At 41.0% G+C, this 16,827-nt stretch overlaps 1 long non-coding RNA gene across 3 annotated transcripts in view; it reads left to right on the top strand.

Annotated features, from left to right (window-relative positions):
* LOC139080765 (uncharacterized) overlaps nt 1-16,827 on the top strand; it is an 88,489-nt gene that overhangs the window by 50,317 nt on the left and 21,345 nt on the right. The window lies entirely within an intron of this gene.

Raw genomic sequence — 16,827 nt, 5'->3', positions numbered from 1 at the left:
AGGGACAGCGATGGGCAGGATGGAGGGTCTGTGAGGACAGCGTCGTGAGCAGAAGAGGGCAGGCTGCTTCTCGGGTTACGACCCTGCCGGAACACCCCTGTCCTGCCCACGCCCCGGATGCCTGGGGCTCAGGATCCCACTTCCAGAGGGGCGGGCGGGCTGGGCCCTGGGGGCTTCAGTAGCCTTTCCCGCCACGCTCTGTCTCCCTCCCCTGCCGTCCCCTCCCTTGCTCCGGTGTTTCTTATTCGCCAAATTCTCCCCTTGCCCGCAGGCGACAACCAACGAGAGGACGGGAGCCTGCGGTATATACTTAAGGGGAGACGGCCCTCCTGTCTCTATTCCACATTCACAATCATTGCTGGTCTTCTTAAATGAGGCAAGATTTTCCTTCTCGAGAACACTCCGGTTTTAGAAAAAGGGGCTGAACACAGCCCTTAGCTGTCCTGTCATCGACGGTACGTTTTCTAGTAGTTTTGATCCCAGTGGAGCGCAAGACCTTTTGGTAAACACAATAACTCCCCTTTGCGAAGGTTTGGGGTGCTGTGTTCCAAATTTGTATTTCCAAGTTTCTGTGGCACAAAGGGATTCAAAGCGGCTCTTTCTGTGAGAACACAGCCCTGAACTCCAGCCTGTTGACTTGGGTCTGCAAGGCATTCCCAGCCCTCCTCCCCGGGTTAGACCCAGGCCCCTCTCCTCTTAGCCCCCTGGAGGAGTCCCCTTCCCCTTGACACATCACATGGAGCCACCATGCAGCTCTCACTCAAATGTGAGTCCTGCCCCTGACTTGTGTGCCTGCTGTCCCCACCCCACCTCCCACTGGGCCCAAAGAGACTCTCCCAAACAGGGATTCTGGTCTGAGTCAGGCCTGACTTTGTTAAACCTCTTTAGCATCAACAGGCCCTAAGCCTTGGGGTGGGCCCCTCCCCTTTTCTTCTAGCCTTTCCAGTGAAGAGATATATGAACTCAGGGGTTAGCTTGTGAAAGTTATTGCTTCCAAGTTATATGAAGTCGAAAGAAAAGCTCATGTTTTAAACTTACAGAACACATCAAGACTCAACCCACAGTAAGTGAAATAAGCCCATTCAACACATGCAGGTTAGATCCTCAGGAAATACAGATATAAAACTATCAATAAAACTGTAAAGTATCTGTATTTAAATCATTAAAGCATAAGGAATGAATAAAAACATTTCAAATAATGAGACGCTATCATAAAAGACCAGCTATATTTGAAATAGAACCAGACAAAACTTCTAACAATAAAAGTTTAAAATTAAAAACTCAACTTATTGGTGAACCAGCGTATTAGACCTAGTTTCAATAGAGCATCAGTGAACTGGATGATTAATTTGAAAACTCATTCAAAACTCAGTGGTGAGAGTTTCATTCTGAAACTAAACAGAGAGGTAGAAAATAGGGATCTACAATGAAATGGTCCAACTTACATCTAACAGGGCTTCCAAAAGCAGAGAAGAGAGAAAATGAGGGAGAGGAAACTTTCAAAGAGCTGATAGCTAAGTATTTTCCAGATTTTGTGAAAGACATTAATCTTCCATTTCTGGAAACACAATAAATCCCAAGTAGGAAATATAAAGATCAGTTCGCTCCTAGGCACGTTGTGGTGAAATTGCACAATATCTTCAAGATCTTCAAAGAGAAAAACTTGAAGAAGGAAAAATTGTAAAGCAACCTTTGATAAGATTCTCTTCAATGGAAAGGCAATGAAAGTGACAACAGATTTCTAATTAGTCTTGAAAAATTCCCAGCCATTATCTCTTCAGAAACAGCTTCTCCCTATTGCCTCTTACCTCTCCCTCTAGGACTCCAATTAATGTGTGGTAAACCCTCTCATGTGTCTGCTATGTCTCTTCTCTTTCTTCTGGATTCTTCCACCCTTTTGTCTTTCTGTACCTCATTCTACATAATCTTTTCTGATGGTCATTCCAGTTGACCAGCTCTCTCCTCGGGTATGTTATGTATAAGCTGCTACTAAAGGGATACACTGAGTTGTTAATTTCAGTTATTCAATTTTACGGTTTTGGATTATTCCATAATTCAAATATCCTCTATCACTTTTATATAATTTCCAATTCTATATTGAATTTTTCATCTTTTTCTTAGCTCATTAAACATAGTAAGCATAGTTATTTTAAAATACCTGCCTGATAATTCTAAAATCTAAAGCTGCAAGATCTAACAGGTAGTCTTAGCTGCATTTGGCTGTTGAGCACTTGAAGTGTGGGTAGCCCAAACTGAAATGTACTGTAGTGTAAAAGGCACACCAGATTTCAAAGATTTAGCATAAAAATGTCTCATTATTGTTTTTTAATATTGATTACATGTTGTAATAATAACTGAGGTTAAATAAAAACTTGAGTCATATATACTGAGTTAAAGAAAAGTATTTAGAGATCCCGTCAAGATGGTGGTGTAGGCGGACTCTGAACTCACCTCTTCCCATGAACACAACCAGGTTACAACTATTCTTGGAAAAATTACCCCAGAGAGAGAACAGAAAACTGGATAAAAAGAATCCCCACAACAGGGACAGTCCTGACTGAGGTGGAAGAGGCAGAAATTCCTTCTGGACAGAAAAAAGCCACCTTTGCAAGCTGTGGAGCTTCACGATGGGCTGGGAGCAAACCTAAGGTGTGCAGCCTTCCCTGGAGGAGCAGGGGACCTGAGCAGGGGTGTATTACTGCTATGAGCATCCTTCAGACACAGCACAGCTGAGACAAGTGTCATAGTATCTGCCTTCACTGGCTGTTAAGTGCAATGGGGGAATACTCTCAGAAAAGCTATAGGACATAAGCAGAATAACACAGCTCTTAAAGGGACCAGACACAAATTCACCCATCTCAGAAAGCAAAATAAAATCATCAGAAAGAAAAGTGCACAGTCCTTTGGTGAAAAGAGACTTACCTGGTAGCCTCTGGGTGCATCTCAGTGAGAGGTGAGACCTCTCCAGAGACTGAGACATTGGTGGCAGCCATTGTTGTGACATAGTACAGGTGTGGTGACACAGACGCTGGCAGACTCCATTGGAGTTCTTCTCCTGGTCTGTTAGCCCAGGGGTCTGCCACATCTACCAGAGCACAGATTTAATCCAGCTCAGCCAGGGCAGGGAGCCCACCCTAAGGACTGGCCCCACTCAACAGCAAGCCCTCAGGCTACTTGGCCTGCACTGACTGAGTGCCTGAATCCTCTGCAGGCAGGTGAGTGTGTCTGCCTCTGTGGGGCAGGGACTGCACGAGGAGCAGGTGGAGTGTGTGGGGCACTGGTGGAGTGTGTGGGAGCCTCTGTAGTAGGGTAACTGGGCATGCTCCAGGAGGTCAGGAAGTGTGAAAGGGCCAGGAGTATGTTGACGATGTGTGTGGACCTGTGGAGGGTGGGGCTTATCAGTGGCAGAAAACCTATGCTTCACAAACAACCTGATAGGGGATCAGCCCTGCTTTCCAAAGACTGGAACAGTTGGGTGCTCCCATGCCTGGGGCCAGCCCCACTTAGCTGCAATCCTGAGAGGGCTGACAACAGCCTTGCAGGCCTGATGCCTACAGCAATTGTAAGTCTTTGAGCCTAGCAACCAGCCACACTGGGTGCCTACTCACTTAACAGAATAACTGCAACAGGAGTGTGCCATTAGACCTTGTAGCCAACTGTGCTGGGGCTCCTGGTACCCAATTTACAAACAGCTGGCTGGGGGGAAATGGCTAGATTCAGTGGGTACCTGCAATAAGAGCAACCCTACCACAGCAGGAGGACACGTGTATCCCACACTGGGGTCATTCCTGGAACATTTGGACTGGTGACAAAAGGGGAGCACACTGCTGGGCCTCAAAAGGCGTCTCTTACATAAGGTCACTTCTTCAAGATTAGCAGACATAGCAGACTCACATAATACATAGATATAAGCGCAGAGAAAGAGGCAAAGTGAGGAGGTAAAGGAATGTGTTCCAAGCAAAGGAACAGGACAAAACCCCAGAAAAAGAACTAAATGAAATGGAGATAAGAAGTCTACCTGACAAAGAGTGCAAACAAAAGTCATAAGGATGCTCACTGATCTTGGGAGAAGATTGAATGAACACAGTGAGAACATCAACAAAGAACTGGAAAATATAAAAAGGAACCAATCAGAAATGAAGAATACAGTACTGGAAATGAAAAATTCACTGGAGGGACTCAATAGCAGAGTACATGATACAGAAGAATGGATCAGTGAGCTGGACCAAAGACTAGAGGAAATCACCCAAGCTGAACAGATAACAGAAAAAAGAATTTAAAAGAATGAGAATGGTCTAAGGAAACTCTGGGATAATATCAAGTGCACTACCATTGGTAATATAGGTGTCCCAGAAGGAGAAGAGAGAGACAAAGAGGCAGAGAAGCTATCTGAAGAAATAATAGCTGAAAAGTTTCCTAGCCTAAGGAAGGAAACAGACATCCAAGTACAGGAAGCATAGAGAGCACCAAACAAAATAAAACCCAAGAGGCCCACACCAAGACACATTATAATTAAAATGTCCAAAATGAAAGATAAAGAGAGAATCCTAAAAGCTGTGAGAGAAAGGCAACAAGGATACAAAGGAAACCCCATAAGGCTATCAGCTGACTTCTCAGCTGAAATCCCACAAGCTAGATGTGATTGGCACAATATATTTAAAGTGCTGAAAATAAAAAACATACAGCCAAAAGTACTCTACCTGGCAAGGTTATCATTCAGCAAGGAAGGAGAGATAAAGAGCTTTGCAGACAAGCAAAAGTTAAAGGAGTGTATCACCAAGAAAGCAGTTCTACAAGAAATGCTAAAGGGACTTCTTTAAGTGGGAAAGAAAAGATCACAATCAGGAATAAGAAAATTATCAAAAAAAAAAAAAAAAACACAGGCAATAAAATCACTGGTAAAGTCAAAAATACAGTAAAGGTAGCAGATCAACCACCCATGAAGATAATATGGAAGTCAAAAGACAGAAGTACTAAAATTACCTATTTCAATGATAAGAGGGTAATGGGTAGACACACACAAAATGAGAGATTAGATATGATTTCAAAACATAAAAAGTGGGAGGAGGGGAGAAAAAGAGTAGAGCTTTTGAAAGAGGCCGAACTAAAGAGACTATCAACTCAATATAGATTGCTATATAAGTAGAATATTGCATATGAACCTCATGGTAATCACAAGCGAGAGACTTACAATAAATACACAAATAATTAAGAGAATGGAACCCAAACATAATACTAAAGATAGCCATCAAACCACACGGGAAGAGAGCAAGAGAAGAAGAAAGGAACAGAGAAGAACTACTAAAACACCCAGAAAAAATAACAAACTGGCAATAAATACAAAAACGTCAATGGGCTGAATTCTCAAATCAAAAGGCATAGGGTGGCTGATTGGATAAAAAAACAAGACCCATGTATATGCTGCATACAAGAGGAACACCTCAGACCTAGAGACACTCACAAACTGAAAGTAAAGGGGTGGAAAATGTACTCCATGCAAATGGCAAAGAAAAGAAAGCTGGTACAATACTTACATCAAACAAAACAGACTTTAAAACAGACAACTGTAAGAAGAGACAAAGAAGGGCACTACATAATGATAAAGGGAACAATTAAACAAGAGGACATGACACTTATAAATATCCATGCACCCAACATAGAAGCAGCTAAATATATAAAGCAATTATTAACAGACATAAAAGGAGAAATAGACAGTAACACAATAATAGTAGGAGACTTTAACACTCTACTTACACCAATGGATAGATCATCCAAACAGAAGATCAATAAGGAAATATTGGTCTTAAATGACACATTTGACCAGATGGACTTAGTAGATATATATAGAATATTCTATCCAAAAACCACAGAATATACATTCTTTTCAAATTCCCATGGAACTTTCTCCAGGACTGATCACACATTAGGCCAAAAAACAAGTCGAAATAAATTTAAGAAGATCAAAATAATACCAAGCATCTTTTCTGACCACAAAGGTATGAAACTAGAAACCAACTACAGGAATAAAAGCTAGAAATATGTGGCGATTAAACAAAATGCTACTGAACAACGATTGGATCAATGAAGAAACCAAAGGAGAAATCAAATATACCTTGAGACAAATGAAAATGAAAATACAACATGCCAAAATCTATGGGATACAGCAAAGGCGGTTCTAAGAGGGAAGTTTATAGCAATTCAGGCCTATTCATCAAAGTAGAAAAATCCCAAATGAACAAACTCACAGTGCAACTAAAGAAACTGGAAAAAGAAGAGTAAAGAAATCCCAAAATCAGCAAAAGGAAGGCAATAATAAAAATCAGAAGAGAAATAAATGAAACAGAGACTAAAAAAAAATAGAAAGTATCAATGAAACAAAGAGCTGGTTCTTGGAAAAGATAAACAAAATTGATAAACCTTTAGCTAGACTCACCAAGAAAAAAAGAGAGAAGGCTCAAATAAATAAAACGAGAAATGAAAGAGGAGAAATTACAACAGACAACTCAGAAATGCAAAAGATTAAAAGAGAATACCACGAAAAGCTATATGCCAACAAATTGGATAATCTAGAAGAAATGGATAAAATCTTAGAATCACACAGCCTTCCAAAACTGAATCAAAGAGAAATAGAGAATTTGAATAGACCAATCACCAGTAAAGAGAAACAGCAATCAAAAACCTCCTCAAAAATAAAAGTCCAGGACCAGACGTCTTCCCTGGTGAATTCTGCCAAACACTCAAAGAATATTGAATACCTATCCTTCTAAAACTCTTCCAAAAATTTGAAGAGGAGGGGAAACTTCCTAACTCATTCTCCGAAGCCAACGTTACCCTGATACCAAAACCAGACAAGGAAAACACAAAGAAAGAAAATTATAGGTCAATATCACTGAGGAACATTGACACAAAAATCCTCAACAAAATACTAGCAAATCGAATACAACAATACATTAAGATGATCACATCATGATCAAGTGGGATTTATTCCAGGGATGCAGGGATGGTTCAACATCTGCAAATCAATCAACGTGATATACTACATTAACAAAATGAAAGATAAAAATCACATGATCATCTCAGTAGATGCAGAGAAAGAATTTGACAAGATACAGCATCCATTTACGATAAAAACTCTAAATAAAATGGGTATAGAAGAAAAATACCTCAACATAATAAAGGCCATATATGATAAACCCACAGCTAATATCATTCTCAATGGAGAAAAACTTAAAGCTATCCGTCTAAGAACAGGAACCAGACAAGGATGCCCACTTTCACCACTCTTATTTAACATAGTATTAGAAGTCCTAGGCAGAGAATCAGGCAAGGAAAAGAAATAAAAGGGATCCAAATTGGAAAGGAGGAGTGAAACTGTCACTATGTGCAGACAACATGATTTTATATATAGAAAACCCTAAAGAATCCACTAAAATCTTTTAGAAATAATAAAAGAATACAGTCAAGTTGCAGCATACAATATCAAGATACAAAAATTAGTTGCATATCTATGCACTAAGAACGAAGTAGCAAAAAGAGAAATTAAGAATGCAATCCAATTTACAATTGCAACAAAAAGAATGAAATACCTAGCAGTAGACTTAACCAACACGGTGAAAGATCTGTACACCAAAAACTATAAAACAATGCTGAACATGATTGAAGAACACACAAACAAATGGAAAGATATTCTGTGATCTTGGATTGGAAGAATTAACATAGTTAAAATGTCCATACTTCCTAAAGCAATCTATAGGTTCATTGCAATCCCAAGCAAAGTTCCAACAATATTTTTCACAGAAATAGAACAAAGAATCCTAAAATTTACATGGAACAACAAAAGACCCCAAATAGCCAAAGCAATCCTGAGGAAAAAGAACAAAGCTGGAGGTATCACACTCCCTGATTTCAAAATACACTACAAACCTATAGTAACCAAAACAGCATGGCACTGGGACAAAAACAGACACATAGATCAACAGAACAGAATCAAGAGCCCAGAAATAAACCCACACATTTATGGACAGCTAATATTTGACAAGGGAGCCAAGAGCATACAATGGAGAAAGGAGAGTCTCTTCAATAAATGGCTTTGGGAAAACTGGACAGCCACATGCAAAAGAAGAAAAGTAGGACGTTATCTTACACCATGCACAAAAATCAACTCAAAATGGATTAAAGACTTGAATGTAAGATCTGAAACCATGAAGCTTCTAGAAGACACAGGCAGTACGCTCTTTGACATTGGTCTTAGCAGGAGCTTTTCAAATACCATGTTTGACCAGGCAAGGGAAACAATAGAAGAAAATAAATGGGACTACATCAAACTAAAAATCCTCTGCACAGCAAAAGAAACCATCAACGAAAAGAAAAGACAACTTAACAACTGGGAGAAGATATTTGCAAACCATATATCAGAAAAGGGGTTAACATCCAAAATATACGGAGAACTCATACATCTCAACAAAAAAACTCCCTAACAACCCAATTAAAAAATGGGCAAAAAGCCTGAACAGAGATTTCTCCAAAGAAGATTTACAGATGGCCAACAGGCACATGAAAAGAGGTTCAACATCATTAACCATCAGGGAAATGTAAATCGAAATTACAATGAGATATCATCTCACTCCCGTCAGAATGGCTAGAGTTAACAGGAAAGGAAACAACAAGTGTTGGAGAGGATGTGGAGAGAAGGGAACCTTCATACACTGCTGGTGGGAGTGCAGACTGGTGCAGCCACTCTGGAAAATAGTATGGAGTTTCCTCAGGAAAGCAAGAATAGAACTACCATATGATCCATTTATTCCACTGCTGGATATTTATCCAAAGAACTTGAAAACGCAAATGCATAAAGATACATGCACCCCAGTGTTCATTGCAGCATTATTCACAATAGCCAAGACTTGGAAGCAACCTAGGTGCCCATCAAGGGACAGATGGATAAAGAAGATGTGGTATATATACACAATGCAATACTATTCAGCTATAAGAAATGATGAAATCTGTCCATTTGTGACAACATGGATGGACCTTGAGGGTATCATGCTGAGTGAAATAAGAGGGAGAAAGTCAAATTAATATATGATCTCACTCATAAGTAGAAGATGAAAACAATGAAAAACAAACACATAGCAATGGAGACTGGATTAGTGGTTATCAGAGGGGAAGGGGGGAGGGGGGAGGGAGAAAAGGGTGATTAGGCCCATGTGTGGTGATGGATTGCAATTAGTCTTTGGGTGGTGAACATGATGTAATCTAGACAGAAATCGAAATATATTACAATGTACACCTGAAAAAAAAAGAAGGAAAAGTATTTAAAATATTAATGTCACTTGTTGCCTTTCACTTTTTTAATGTGGTTACCTGGAAATTTAAAGTTACATACAGGCATTCCTCAATTTATTGCACTTCACTTTATTGCATGTTGTAGATAGTGCATTTCTTACAAGACCCTCCACCAGCAAACAATTCTGACTCACTAAGGGCTCAGATGATAATTAGCATTTTTTAAGCATAAAGTAGTTTTGAGTTAAGTTGTGTACATTGTTTTTTTTAGCATAATGTATTGCGCACTTAATAGACTACAGTATAGTGTAAACACAACCTTTATGTGCACTGGGAAATGAGAAAACTTCATGTGACTCGCTTTATTGCGATATTAGCTTTATTGTGGTGGTCTGGAACTAAATACACATCTCTGAGTTATGCCTGTATGTGGCTCACATTATGGCTTGCAGTGTAATTCTATCAGAGCACTGATCTAGAGCTCCTGATTTCTGTTTCTATTGTATGTTTCTCCCGGTGCTCATTCTTGTTGTCTTATCCCCTCATGTATTTGGTTATCCTTGTGCGTTTGCTGGGGATTGTGTTTTACAAATGGCTGCAGAAAGAATTAGAAGTCTAAGATATTTCCTTCCTCCAGAAATGACTTTCAGTTGCTTGTAACAGGCACGTGGCAGCTATAAATACAGAATCACTTCCATTGCACTTCCGGAATTGAGATATTTTGGCCACGCAGAAGCTTTGAGGCTGGACTGCAGTCTGTTTGAGAACCTGCAGTTCCGCCTTACCACCAGGGCCCAGCCCCTCAGGATCCCTACCCAAAAAGCAGGGAGTTTATCAGGGCCCCACCCTTGGCAGCCACACACTTCAATATTTGTTTGCTTTGCCCCATGAAATTGTCCAAAGCCTGCATAACCCACCAAAAGAGCTACTCCTTCTATGACCAAAAAGCTGCTGGTTTTATTCCCACACCACATGGCCACGATTAGGAAGCCACCATACAAGGTAGGAAACCACTGTAATCAAGAAGTCACCACAATCAGAAGCCACAGCTGCTATTGCTGGCTCTGGGACCACACTGCGGCTGTGACGATCTGTACAAACGGATGCCATGTGCCATGCGCCCTGCTCTCAACATGTCAGAGCCCACGACCAGTACCTAGGATCTCTGCTAATGCTGCTGCAGAAAAAACAGATGTTTCCATAACCGGGCTTGGCAGCAGGAGAAACTGAAGCCTGGTCTCTGCTCTAAATCAGCTCCATTTGAGTGACAGAATCTAAATCACATCCAGGACTCTGGTCGTGAAGGATTCTGGGAAATGTAGTTTTTAGTTTCCACGTAGCATAGGAAGGTACACTAGAAAGATGATGGAGTGAGCGTTAAGTACCCCCTTTCCCCATCTACCCTGGGTACTCACAGTTATGATGCTATTTACTGTTTTTTTGGTGTTACTTCATGAGTTCAATGAATTGTTATAAGGCAAACACCCAACAACCACCATCCAGGTTAAGAAATAGAATTTTGTCAGCCACCCCTGCAGCTTCCTCAGGACCCCATCCCAACCTAACCTCCCCCTTTCCTCTGAAGTGACCACTTCCTTATGTTTGCACCCATGTGCAACCTTCCTAGACACTATTGTTTAGAGTTGCCCATTAGAGATTTCTCCCTTCACCTGTTTTTCCTCTTTTCATTCTAAAATATTTATTTAAAATTATAAGATATGCAAAATAATACTGTATCTTGCTTCTTGCTTACATACAATATGTACATAAGTACATGCACATCGATATATCAATATCTATATATCTACATCTGTGTATAATATTTCTACGAAGGTGGTAAGACTAGTAGTGGCCTCATGCATGGGTTCTGGAATCAGGCTGCCTGGTTCAAAACCTGTATTTGTGTGGCCTGGAGCACACAAGTTTTCACAACCTCTCTCTCAAAGCTTTTATTTCTCTATCTGTAAAATAGGTGTAATGATAGCACCTACTTCACAGCATTGCTGTGGGGCTCAGATAAGATAACGCACGTAATACACTTAGCATAGCGCCTGGCTCCTGAGAGCACTGAGGAAATTTCAGCTCCTTTTTTTTAAGGTAGCAGAACATCCAGGTGCCAAACCCACCTCCTTATACCACCTTGACAAGGCACTTCATTCTCTGGGTCTTGATTTCCTTGTCTTTCTGATGAGGGAGTTGTCTTACACGCTCTGTAAGCTGAGCTCCTGAGCCAACATTCTCCAAGTTCATTCCTGGAGAAAGTGAGGCCCTCGAAGAAGTTCTTTATCAGCACTTTATTAAGTAAGCAGGTTGGAATGTCTGGTTTCAGGGCACTTTTATTAAAAAATTTTTTTTTAGAAAGTCTTGTGGTTCAACTTATCTCTAGATGCTCCTTAAGAGAAACATGATCAAACTCCCCCACGAAACACAAGGAAACAGGAAGCAAAGGCTGTGAGTTCAGTTGCTAAAATCAAGAATAATGTCAGAGGACAGTCCAGTTAAAGAGTGAGGTGGAAGAAAGTGAGGTTGAATGTGTCCACTCTTTGGGTGAGAAAAAAGTGTGAGCAGAGGCTGCTGGAGAAGGTGGTAGGACATTATCTTCCATGAAAACCAAGTGAAAAGCTGTCATTTAGTTTAGTCTTATGCTCCCCTGATGGGCACGCCTTGGGAGAGTGGTTCTGTGTGGTTTTGTTATCCTGATCTGGATTGTTGTCATAAAGCTTAAATGGTCACACTAGTAAAACCAAAACAAATAAGAAAAGCATAAAGCTTTATCTTTTGCTATGTGTTCTTACACAATGGAAAGTGCTTCCAGGATTCTAGTATTTGGTGAATGAGAAAGTGTCCTGTTTACAGTGTCTGTCAGCACTACAGGCTTTCACGATCCTTAGGGGAGATGGCCCCTTGAAATGAATTAAGCTTGTGGCGGTATACACACAGGGACTTCAATCCCCAAGGAAAGTTTAGGTCCAAAGAAATACATGTTAGGACTATGATAAATATTGGAGATGGATGAAGATGGATGGGTAATAATTGAAATATAATTCATTGAAGTTATATTATTTAATTGAGCTATTTTTAATTCTCACAGTAATAATACATTTTAAAAATTGGAAATACAAGTAACTTCATAGAGACTAGAACCTCATGAACGTTAATTTCTACCCAGGGCTCTTAAATTATCTTCTCATGTTTGTTTATGTGACAATGGTTTCTCTTCTGTCCTATATTCTTTTTTCCCAGTTAACGTAATTTTAAGGGAATAAATAAAGTTCTTTATACAAATGAACTTTTATAATTCAATAAACTGGTCTCAGGTTCAGAAATAATGAAAATCAAGGCAAATGAATCCTTTCGTAGATAACAAAATGTTCCCATTAATGACTGCCCTCCGTCCTAATCTCAGCCCTGTGTGTTTAGACAATTGAAAGTCTGGAAATCCTCAACAGCTGTAAGTGGAGGTGACATGGTCATAGAGAGTAATGGCTATTCCAGCTCTGACATACAAAAATTCCCAAATCTGAGCCGATATCTGTACAGCGCCTTAGCTACTGCCATAAAAGGAAAAGCTTAAATACAATTGAAAATACCCTTTTGGTCGCCAATAGCTATGAAAAAAGCTTGGATACTTTGTATAGGAGTTGGACTAGACTTGCTTGCTGGTTAGTAAATGATGGAGTGGTAGTTAACACCTAATCTGAAGGCCTAGTTTTGCATTTACTCTAAAGATCTGTGATACACTCATTGATTCAGATGTTACTTTCAGATGGATGACTCTCTGCCTGGCACGTGGCTGATCCTGTTACAAGGGACACTTGGTTCCTGGACCAGGTTGGCGTGGGTGGAAGTGGAGGGTTTGCCCCATTTTGAGTTCACATAAATGCAAAAATCATTATTTTTAATTGTTCACTTCTCAGCACTCATTGCCACACCTGAGTGTGACTCCCCCTCTTTTTATTTGAAGGCCAAGTGTAGGAGTAGAAGATGTGGGGGCAGAGATTTGAGATTGGTAATTCTCTGCATCTCACACTGGGGTGTGTGCACTGTTAGTACTCGGCTGAGTGTCAGGGAGGGCAAGAAACCACAGGAGAAGCCCAGGAATCACCCCAGAGAATCCGTTTTATAAAAACCTTATACAGGATAAGCTGACTAATTTATATTTGTATTAAAACAAATCCAAGGATATTGCAGGCTAGAATAAAGAACTGCACATGATTTTTGTCAGTGCAAATAAGGAACTTCAAAGAACTTTCTCTCTTGCCGAGGACCACTGTGGGCTGTGTTTCTTGGTCCTCAGGAGTGAAATGAACGCTTGCTCACATTCTCTGCCGTTAGCGGTACTAGGGGACACATTTGGAATTCTTGTTTAACAACCTCATTTGATGTCCAAGGAAATAAAACACAAGGAGTAAAGTTCCAATTGATGACCATGATTTGGGCTTCTTATATCTTCCTTCTTCGATTTAACCTTGGATATTTTTTCCCACTCCCAACCTCAGCCTTGACCAACTAGAAAATTCAGAGAATGCATGATCTAGTGGGAATGAAGAGCATGAGGTGGTCCGTGATTTTAGTCCCTCTCTGCCACTAACCACTGTGCAGTTGAGAAAGGAATTTGCTGTCTCATCCCTCAGCAATGAAGAAATGCTTTCGAGAATAAAGAAATCTGAATACCCGCCGTACTTGCCTTGTACGGTTGTTAGAAAGACCAAAGCAAGTAATAGATATAAAGTTAGCTTTGAAGTGCTGTAAAGAGAGATGGAGCCCAGTTTTCCACAAGTGGTGCCAAGGAAGCTGGATATCCACATGCAAGTGAACAAAGTTGGACCGTTACCTAATGTCATATACAAAAATTAACTCAAAGTGGCTGACGGTCCTCAATGTAACACCCAAAACAATAAAACTCAAGAAAACATAGCACAAAAGCTTCATGACACTGGATTTGCAATAATTTTTTGGATATGACACCAAATGCACAGGTAAAAACAAAAGAAAATAGACAAATTTGGCTTCATGAAAATTAAAAAAATTTGTGCATCAAAAGACACTAATCACAGAGAACAAAGGCAACCCACAGAGTGGGAAAACATATTTGCAAATCATATATCTGATGAGGGGTTAATGTCTAGAATATAGAGAGAAATCCTAAAACTCAACACTAAAAAGATAACATGATTAAAAAATGGGCAAGGACTTGAATAGACTTTTCCCCAAAAAAGATAAACAAATGGCCAATAGGCACATGGAAAGATGTTCAACATCACTAATCATTTGGGGAAATGCCAATCAAAACTATAATGAGATCTCACCTCACACTCATTCAAATGGCTACTATCAGAAAACAAGTGTTGGTGAGGGTGTGGAGAAATTAGAACCCTGTGCACTGTTGGTGGGAAAGTAAAATGGTACAGCCGCTGTGGAAAGCAGTGCGGCAGTTTCTCAAAAAATTAAAAATAGAATTATCATATCATGCTGCAATTCCACTTCTGGGTATATAAAGAACTGAAAGCAGGGTCTTAAAGAGGTATTTGTATGCCACATTCATAGCAGCATTATTGACAATATCTAAACCATGAAAGCAACCTGTGTCCGTTGACAGATGAGTGGATAAGAAAATGTGCTATATACACACAATGGAATATTAATCAGCCTTAAAGAGGAAGGAAATTCTGCAATATGCTGCAACATAGATGGTCCGTAGGACATTACACATGGTGAAATAAGCCAGTCACAAAAAGACAAATGCCGTATGACTCCACTTATATGAGGAACTTTAGAGCAGTCAAAATCATAAAGACAGAGTATAAGGGTGGTTGCCAGGGGCAGGAGGGAGAGGTGAATGGGGAGTTATTGTTGAATAGGTGTAGAATTTCAGTGTCACAAGATAAAAAGTTATGGGGATGGATGGTGGTGGTGGTCACACAACAATGTGAGTGTATTTAATACCACTGAACGGTACACAAAAATGATTTAGATGGTAAATTTTGTGTATTTTACAACAATTAAAAAAAATAAACAGAGACGGAGCCCAAACAACTAGAATCCAGTACTTGCAGGCACTTTGACAACGGACGGAAGTGGGTTTACCCTGAGCCATTCCGACTTCAGGCTAGTGTACCTACTCGGCTGCTGTTCCGTCTGGTGATCTGTGCTTGGTGACGCATCACTTCGCCTCCACAGCTAAGCTTTACTTTGTTCCTTGGCTTCGGGCTTCCTCCTGATTCTGGCTGCTGGATGCTGGAAACTCACACCCAGTCCACTAAGAAGGATGAGCAAGAGCAAGAATGAATCACCACCGACCCATCTCCCACAGTTGAGAGCCAAGACCTGCTGGAGGGTAAGCCCCTGGGTGTGTGATTGTCAGCATTGCTCTCTAATCCTCTCAGGAACGTCATGAGGTTGGGTCTAGGACTTCACTCTTTTTATAGATGAAGAAATTGAAGACTATAGAAGTTTAAGTGCTTTACTCCTGTGCCCTTCTATGTGCAATGCCTCCCCAACTCTTGGCTGGTGAACTCCAGCCCCATTTATGACCCAGGTTCCTGTCACCTCCCCCAGGAGCCCTCCAGTTTAGGGACCCATCCCAGGTGCTCCTGTGATGTGGCACATGTGGTTCCTCACTTTTCTCCACAGGGTTTGTACCTCTGTCCCCTGAGATTGATTGAGAGCGCCATGAGAGCAGGATCTGTGCATAGATGACTCCTTGTCCCTGTCACCTGGCACAGTCTGGCACAGGGAGTGCTGTGAAACCCAAGAGTAAATGAGTGAATGGATGCATGAATGAATAAATAAATAATATTTTAAAATAGTGGGTCCTTTAGTGAGAAATTCACTCTGGTTTATGATCCCCTAGAACTTCTTATCACTCTCCCTCTTCACAGATATTAACAGCCTTGGTGCCATCCCAGCTGGCAGGGGCTCAAATGTCACAGAGTCAATATTTAGAAGGGGAATTTGTTCAGATCCCGCTGGCTCCAGCCCAATCACAATATGTTAAACAAAGGCTCTGAATAGGAGAATCGCCAAATGCAATGAGGGACCTGAGATGTTGCATCAGCAGTCTCATGGTGATCTGATGGTGCCCTCTGGATTTGTAAGATCTGAACTCCTTCTGGTCTAGAAATGAACAGCACAGGATCCAAAGGCAGTCAACCATAAGGCAGAGTCATGTAACTGACCACACTCTCAGGGCCTCCTTGGGAGCATCATCTGCCTTCAGAAAAGAAACAGTGTTGGTCCAAGTGGCTGAGGAAGTCCTGGGTCAGGTCTCCTGGGTCAGCTCCCCAGTCACTCCCCATCTTGAGCCCCACCCTCGCTGAGTGTCATGTATTTCCCCCCATCCATCACCCCCTCCCTGGGTCCACCAGCTTGTCCCAATCTCTTCCTCCCTTTACCTAATCACAGTCAGCCCCAGTCTCTAGTACCAACCATGTAAGATCAGGACTAGAGTGAGTAATGAATCAATCTGCTCCCTTTACTCAGGTCCTGATTCTCCTTCTGATGGGAGGGCCTAAAGGACCTGGTGGGAGCTCTGATGGAAGAGAA

The sequence above is a fragment of the Equus przewalskii genome, chromosome 32 (genome assembly GCF_037783145.1).
Source record: "Equus przewalskii isolate Varuska chromosome 32, EquPr2, whole genome shotgun sequence".
NCBI classification, from domain to species: domain Eukaryota; kingdom Metazoa; phylum Chordata; class Mammalia; order Perissodactyla; family Equidae; genus Equus; species Equus przewalskii.
This window is presented reverse-complemented; position numbering and strand designations above follow the sequence as displayed.